The 8,475-nt window shown below is 44.8% G+C and overlaps 1 long non-coding RNA gene across 1 annotated transcript; it reads left to right on the forward strand.

Moving 5' to 3' along the window:
* Positions 1 to 403: 403 nt before the first annotated feature.
* Positions 404 to 6,530, forward strand: LOC109497791. The gene is made up of 2 exons (XR_002740531.2): positions 404 to 955; positions 5,131 to 6,530. It is a non-coding gene; the product is annotated as an uncharacterized LOC109497791 (long non-coding RNA).
* Positions 6,531 to 8,475: the final 1,945 nt, after the last annotated feature.

Below are 8,475 nucleotides of genomic sequence, written 5' to 3' on the forward strand. Positions count from 1 at the left end.
CCGTGCTTTGTACACTGGAAAAGCTTTGTACATGCAAATGCTGCTTGTTTTTAGCTGCCAAAGAGAGCTACCGATAGATGCCACACTCACCTAGTTTCCCCATCTTGTACATCCCTTAGCCTAGAAGGCTCTTTCTTCTCATTTCTGTCTCTCCAGACATTATGCTCAGCAATTGTTAGTGTCCTTCCCTTCCCTCTTGAGTTGTGATTGCTAACTAAGTCTGGGCAGTGGAACCCAAGCGGTGAGTGGGGAAGGATGCAACGTGGATTGCCGGGTTTTCTGTAGCTCTGTAAGTGGAGAACAACAGGGGAGAAAGGAAAGAGCCATCCCCGCCCCCCCCCCAACATTTGCTCCCTAATTTCAAATGTGCCGTTTACTTTTAATTATTCTCCTAGTACTTCAAAGCATATTTTGTAAAATTAATAAAGTCTGAGTAATCTGAAACCTCTCCCAGTTAGCCTGCCAATACATCTTTGCTGAGAAATGCTGTAAGTGGAATTCTGAGAGAATGATTTGATCTATGGTTCAGGGACAGAAGGATTACTGAGGAATTTTATATGTTCTCAGAGTGCCTTTCTATTTCAGGAGGAAAAGAAGACAAATTCCATTTCACAGAAGCGAGTGCAGCTATCCCAGAGGGTTGCTGATGGAGCAAAGAAGTGAATTTTCACTCTAAACCACGCTGGCTGTGTTCATAAATATTGAAGGGGGAACGAAAACAATTTAGAAAGCAGAAACAATGCTTGCGATCGAATTCTAAGAAACTGATGCAGACATGTGATTGAAAATATTTCAGCTGTGTGAAGGCCTATATTAATTTCTGCATGATAACATTTGTTTCCAGAGTTTCCTGCCGAGATTAGAGACTGATTCCAGCACGTACCAGCATAATGTCATAGAAGATTGACTCTGTGCGATGCTCTGTGACGAAAGGTCTCAAGATTAAACCAGCCTGGTAAGCCATGCACACTCTTGTTTCCTTCTTAGAGATTCACAATGCCTGTCTGCCTATTAAAACTCTGAGCACTTCAACAGTAAAGATCCTGTTTAATTTTGTTTAACTCCGTCATCCCCAAATTTCTTTGACTGTGAAGCCTTTTAAAAAGTAATTATTATTGCACACTCTTACCAACAGCTAAAAACCTCGTGTCCTCCGGGGGTACCCGCCGGGCAATTCTCTATTAACATGCATGGGTTAAATATATTCATTTGCCCAGCTAGTGCCCAGAGTGTCCTTTCTGGAATGGAGTTGTAACAAGAATTACATACATTTTTGCCTAAAGCATAAAGCAATTAGCCATAAAGGATTTGTTGTGCTGGTGGGGTTTTTTTTGTTTGCTTTTTTTTTTTTTTTTTTTTTTTGGTAACAGTTTTATTGAGATACATAATTCACACGCACAACTCGTTCATCTAAAGGGTACAGTTCGGTGCCTCGTGGATATTCCGAGTTGGGCAACCATCACCGTAGTCAGTCTTAGATTATTTTTATTTGCTTCATGTCCTTCATTACTTCATTATTTCATGTCCTTTGGCCGTGGTCCCTCGTCTCCTCCCCCTCACCTCAGCCTTGAGTAATCACAAAGCGACTTCCTATTTCTATAGATTAGTCTATGTATATAAACGGAATCACACAATATGTGGCTTGTACTGGTTTCATCCACATGGCGTGATGTTTTCAAGGTTCATCCGTGTTGGGGCGTGTGTCAGCACTTCGTTACTTTGCTTGTTGCTACCGTAATGGAGATCGGCAGAAGACCAGGAAAGCAAAGTAATTGATGGGTGGGATTGGTGAATTCTCATGCTGAGGATGAGAGTTTCCCCTGAGGCCGCCAGGATGAGCAAGCACCCTGGCTAGGTTAGAAAATGCCCTAGGGCGCCTGGGTGGCTCAGTCGGTTAAGCCTAAACGTCCAATTTCGACTCAGGTCTTGAGTCGCGGTTCCTGGGTTCGAGTCCCGCCTCCGTGCTGACAGGTCAGGGCCTGGAGCCTGCTTCGGATCCTATCTCGCTCTCTCTCTGCCCCTCCTCTGCGCTCTCTCTCTCTCTCAAAAATAAATAAACATTGGGGCACCTGGGTGGCTCAGTCGGTTCAGCGTCCGACTTTGGCTCAGGTCACCATCTCACAGCTCATGAGTTCAAGCCCCGCGTGGGGCTCTGTGCTGACAGCTCGGAGCCTGGAGCCTGCTTCAGATTCTGTGTCTCCCTCTCTCTCTGCCCCAACCCACTCACCCTCTGTCTCTCTCAAGAATAAATAAACATACAAAAAAATTTTTTTTAATAAGTAAATAAATAAACATTAAGAAAAATTTAAAAAAGAGAGAGAGAAAGGAAGGAAGGAAGAAAGAAAGACAATGCCTTGCCAGGGGAAGGAGTGCCATAGTCTTTCCTTCTTTCCCTATCTTCTCATGCTTTTGGCTTCAAGTCTTTTCACACATGTTGGATTTGCCTCCTCTGCAAAATCTGTTTCCTGGAATTTTTAAAGAACAGCGACGCTGTTCTTTGATATGCGGGGGGCTTGAGGCCTGTACCTATTTCTTTTTTTTTTTTTTTTTTTTAATTTTTTTTTCAACGTTTATTTTATTTTTGGGACAGAGAGAGACAGAGCATGAACGGGGGAGGGGCAGAGAGAGAAAGGGAGACACAGAATCGGAAACAGGCTCCAGGCTCCGAGCCATCAGCCCAGAGCCTGACGCGGGGCTCGAACTCACGGACCGCGAGATCGTGACCTGGCTGAAGTCGGACGCTTAACCGACTGCGCCACCCAGGCGCCCCGGCCTGTACCTATTTCTTGAAATGAGTATCCGAAGTCAGAGAAGCTAGTTTCTTTTTTGTTCACTGACTTCGGAGGGAATTTCCACGAGGACTTGCATGGAGCTTCAGCTAATCCTTGAAAAATGTAACAATAGTCAGGAGAGAGAACGCGGCTTCTCTCCTGAGGCAGCTGCTAGAATCACTATAGGGATGTTATATTTTGCCAAGTGTCTCACAGCAATTTTCAGTAATTAGCTCCTGAGAGCTCTGGGGGTGAGAGGAGTTCTTTTCCTTAACCAAGCAGGTAAAGCAGGACCTGGGCTCAGAATTTACAACCCCGACCCCATTGTGCTCTCCCCGAGAAGCAGCAAAAGAGGCGGGTGGGGGCGGGGGCGGAGGGGGGGGAGCGGGAATTTTGATCTTCCCTGAGCAATCGGGATTTAGATAGATTTTATGCAGGTTGCTTCTATTTTCCTATATTGTGACTGTCACTTGCATCCATTGCCTGCCATTTATTCTTTTTTTTTTTTCAACGTTTATTTATTTTTGGGACAGAGAGAGACAGAGCGTGAACGGGCGAGGGGCACAGAGAGAGGGAGACACAGAATCGGAAACAGGCTCCAGGCTCCGAGCCATCAGCCCAGAGCCTGACGCGGGGCTCGAACTCACGGACCGCGAGATCGTGACCTGGCTGAAGTTGGATGCTTAACCGACTGCGCCACCCAGGCGCCCCTGCCTGCCATTTATTCTTGATGTTTGACTATAATGGCCTTTTTTTTTTAGATTGTAGAGCTCAAGGACCCCAAATAACTAGAGGGGAGGGGTTTTGGAGGTGGTCCTGTCACTGGCTTAAGGAGATCCTAAGATAGATCTGACTGGTCACTTCACTATAATGGTCTGTACTTAGGCTTGGTTACATTCAGGGGAGTATTGATTCTGAGGTGCGGGGCCATGGAACTTACATGCTTTATTCATTCATTCAGCCTCTGAATGCTTTAATGTTTACAGTTTCTAGACAATAAAGACAGCAGCTGCCCTCACGGAATTTATAATCCTGCTCACGTTCTAATAAATCATAGTTGTCTCATGTCTCTTGTGGATTCCATGAAACAACCAATGATGTCTCAAATTAGCTCCTTTCTGACCTGAGCTCTTTAAAGAGATCCCAGATGAGCAAAGAAATTGAGGCTCAGCAAGGTTTACTGGGAGACAGACCAGGACTGACTCTCAGACTCTCTGATTCCACATCCCACTCTCTTTCAATAAATCAGTGCTCTCCAAAAGACTGAGAAACTTTGGCGTTGACCACAGTCTGGGGGATGCCCGAAGGAACATTAACAGGTGACAAGAAGAGTGTGCTAAATTCAGCCGTACTGACAAAGGCATTTGTGTGCCTTGAATCTTGTGGTGTGGTGGAAAGCGTGCGGGCTCTCATAAATCCGTGAGGATTACATTCGTTTCAGAGTATTTGAAATTCTAAAAATAGTGGCTGAAAAATTAGAAGTATATTCGCTTTTCGTGTCAAAGGATGGTATAAGCTGCTTGGTCTTAAGTGAGGGGACCTTTCAGCTTTCTGCTGCTTCTTCCTCATTGTGCAAAGTGGCTGTTAGAGGCTCCAGATATCACATCCTAGTTCCAGGCATCGGGATGAAAGAAAGGCTAAAAAGGATGTGGTCCCTTCCCGCTGGGAAGATTGTTTAGCTGTTCTGCATAATATTTTCTCTTTCATCTCATTGGTCAGAACTTAGTCACATGACCAACTGCTGCAAGGGAGAGTGGGAAGTGTGGTCTTTTCGCTGGATGACAGTGTGCCCTGATGTGAATTAAGATTCTGTTACCAAGAAGAGGAGTATGAATATCAGAAGATAACCAGCACTCTTTGTTCTAATATATCCCACCTTCCTGGGGCGCCTGGGTGGCGCAGTCGGTTAAGCGTCCAACTTCAGCCAGGTCACGATCTCGCGGTCCGTGAGTTTGAGCCCCGCGTCGGGCTCTGGGCTGATGGCTCAGAGCCTGGAGCCTGCTTCCGATTCTGTGTCTCCCTCTCTCTCTGGCCCTCCCCCATTCATGCTCTGTCTCTCTCTGTCCCAAAAATAAATAAACGTTGAAAAAAAAATTTAATAATATATCCCACCTTCGTTTTATTATGTGATAGACTCTTAGCTATAGCCTATTAACTGAATTGATTACAGTTTTTCATTCATTCAGCAAATACAAATTGATACCTACTGCATGCCAGGCACTGTGTTAAGTGCTAGGGATACAAAGACCAATAAGACACAGTTTAACCTGGACTTCATTAAAACCCAAAATTTTGTGCATTAAAGGACACCATTCTGAAAGTGATTCCTAAGGAAAAGGAAATTTTTTTTTTCTTGCAGATAATAACCTGCTAAAGGAAGAGTAACAAAACTATACATATCGAACTCTTGCAGCTCACTATTGAAAAGACAAACAACCCAATTAAAAGGTGGGCCAAGGATCTGAGTAGACATTTCTCCAAAGAAGTTATATGAACGATCAAAACACAAAAACTGCTCACCATCGTTAATCCATTAGGGAAATGCAAACCACAACTACAATAAGAAACCACCTGACATTAGAAGTGCTATCCTGAAAAAGACAAGGGTTTGTGAGAAGATGGAGAAACTGGAAACGGCATACACTGCTATTAAGGAATGTAAAATTGTACAGCTGCCTTGGAAAACAGTCTGGCAGGTCCTCAAAGAGTTAAGCATAGAATTTCTCTATGACCCAGCAATTCCCCTCCTAGGAATTGCCCAAGAGAAATGAAAACACATATTCACACAAAAATGTGTACACGGTCACAGCAGCATTCTGTGTAATCGCCCCAACACAAAAACAACCCAAACGTCCATCAACTGCTGAATGGATAAACGACATGTGGTGCATCCTTACAACAGAATATTATTCAGCGATAAAAAGAAATAAAGTGCTGACACGTGCAACAACTTAGATGTACCTTGAAAACATCATGCTAAGTGAAAGAAGCCAGTTACAAAGGACCACCTGCTGCATGATTCCACTTACACGAAACGTCTAGAGTAGTAGGTAAATCTGTAGAGGCAGAAAAGAGACTCATGGTGGCTTAGGTCCCGGGTGGTGTTTACAAAAATTGGGGGTGATGGCTAAGGGATGCAGTGTCTCCTTCACAAGTCTGTGATTGATTGTGGTAACGTATACACAACTCTGTGACTGTAGTAAAAGTGACTGAACTGTACTTACGTGGGTGAATTGTATGGTATGTGTATTACATCTCACTAAAGCTGTTAAAAAAAAATACAATTTGTGTCAGCTCGTGAAGGATCCTGTATGCCAGTGATGAGAGGTTTGGTGTCACTGTGGAGAAGAAACAGAGCCGTGGCACCCCTTCTGGCCCCAAATATCCTCTGCCAGATAAAATCCACTGCTGCTCATCGGGCTAATCGATGAGTCACTGCTCTGGCCAGGACTACATACCCCTCTGTCTATCCTATAAAACAAGTGTCTGTGTTGGTCCCAGGCATCTCAGTCTCTCGGGCCTCTCTGCTCAAACCTCGTCTTTGGTCCCTGTAGCCACACCATCAGCAGAGAAGGTGGTTGGGGTAGGGAGAGGGGTGCCCATGAACATTGCATAATCCGTGCTTCAGATGGTAAGATCGTTCCCTCCACCTTGCTCACCACCTTTCCTAAATATGTTAGACCATCCCATCCCTTTCCCTTGGTTTCTTGCTGGGTATTTTAAATTGATTTAATAAATGATGTGATTTGCACATGTTAATTTGGTGTCTGAGCCTTTCTGGTACAGTACGTTTTGGGTAGCTTACCTGGTAGTGTACTTAGGTAGTGTACTTAGAGTACTTAGTATACTGCATCTTAGAGGCAAGTGTACTTGCCTCTGCTGTGAGTCCCAACTACGGAGTGTGACGCAGCCATTGGCAGCTCGCAGATCTCACAGCCTTTTCAGGGAGTTCAGCCGTCTGGTTCCTTCTTTGGAACACCCATCGGTGTCTAAATAGCTTTCTTCCGCCTCCTCCATCAGTTTGAAAGGTATCTCCTTTGGGAAGCGATCTTTTTCAAACCTATTGATACCAGTATAAACTTTAAGGAACCTGCTTTGATTCTGCTACTCCAGGCTTTCGAAACTCAGAAATTCTTTATCTCACGCTACCAAGTCTGGCTTCAAAAGTTTCTTTTGAAAGTCAATGTATCTTTTCTATCTGCATTCGGCAGCCGTATCTGAGGGTACACACGCCCACACGCACAGACGCACACAGATACACACACACGTACACACACCGTGCACACAGCCTCTCTGCTGTTGGCATGGGAGGAAGGACCGGAATGGAATACTAGGGAGAGAAGCAGCCTAGGTATTTCATAATGCTGCTCTTCCCCATTTGCGAGGGACCTCACATAGCTATCACTGGGGCATTAGTAAAAGAAGTCCAAGAAGTGTTTGACCCCAGGTGTCAGATGATTTCTCCCTCTCTGTGTCTTTGTCCACTTGTCTTCACGCAACAGCAAGATGGCTGCTAGCAGGTCCAAGACAACATTGTCAGTAGAGTACAAAGGTGCTATGACATGTGGTTCTGGAAAGATCTTTCTTACCCCCTGTCTAATCTTAATGTCTCATAACTTTGGTTCTTCAAGGGAATAGAGATAACATTTATTGATTACCTTCCACATGCTGGGCACTGCTTCCCAAGAGTTCCCTTTTTTTTTTTTTTTTAATTTTTTTTTTCAACGTTTATTTATTTTTGCGACAGAGAGAGACAGAGCATGAATTGGGGAGGGGCAGAGAGAGAGGCAGACACAGAATCGGAAACAGGCTCCAGGCTCCGAGCCATCAGCCCAGAGCCCGACGCGGGGCTCGAACTCCCGGACCGCGAGATCGTGACCTGGCTGAAGTCGGACGCTTAACCGACTGCGCCACCCAGGCGCCCCAAGAGTTCCCTTTTAAAAATGGAAATTACCTCTGGCAGGGAAAACCCCCTTAAGCCCTCATTATCTAACCCCTAGAATTAACTTATTAGAAGCATTTCCATCTGGTATAGCCAGCTGTGATCAAGGCCACGCGAGACTGGAGTTGGGCTAGTCATCCCGGGGGTGGGCATGAGGTAAAGAGCCCGGAGAAGGAAGAATAGGGCAAGGGAGGTGGACTGCCAAAGTTTGCCAGCCCTGCCCTCCCCTCCCCGAAATTCACCCCGTGGTAGCCCCGCAGTCATTGAGGTGCTAATTAAAATCCCCGCGGATTCATTAAAGTAGGCCCGAAAGAAAATCTCTGCCTTGCACTGAGGGTAGCTAGTAGTTTGAGTATAAATATGGAAGTTACGGAATTCATTCCTTAAAAAAAATTCTCTCATTTTGCCTTTTTCTATCAGTCCAAATGACCGAGTTTAAACATCCTTTTAATGCTTAGAAATGCAAAATATTGATAATTCGCTTGGAGAAGAAGTATAGGTCATATAAACAGGCTGGCTTGTGTTTTACAATTTATATTTTCAGACTGATCACAAGTGGTCCATCGGCATGCATAAATTAAAATGACCTAGTCATACAATAGAATACTATTCGGTGATGAGTGGCCAATCGGCATGCATCGCTTTGAATGACCTACTCATACAATGGAATACCATTCAGTGAGGAAGAGGAAGGAATGACTGATATATGCAGCTACATGGATGAATTTCAAAAACTTACCCCTTTAGGGGTGCCCGGCTGAC

This window comes from Felis catus, chromosome A2 (genome assembly GCF_018350175.1).
Source record: "Felis catus isolate Fca126 chromosome A2, F.catus_Fca126_mat1.0, whole genome shotgun sequence".
Lineage (NCBI taxonomy): Eukaryota > Metazoa > Chordata > Mammalia > Carnivora > Felidae > Felis > Felis catus.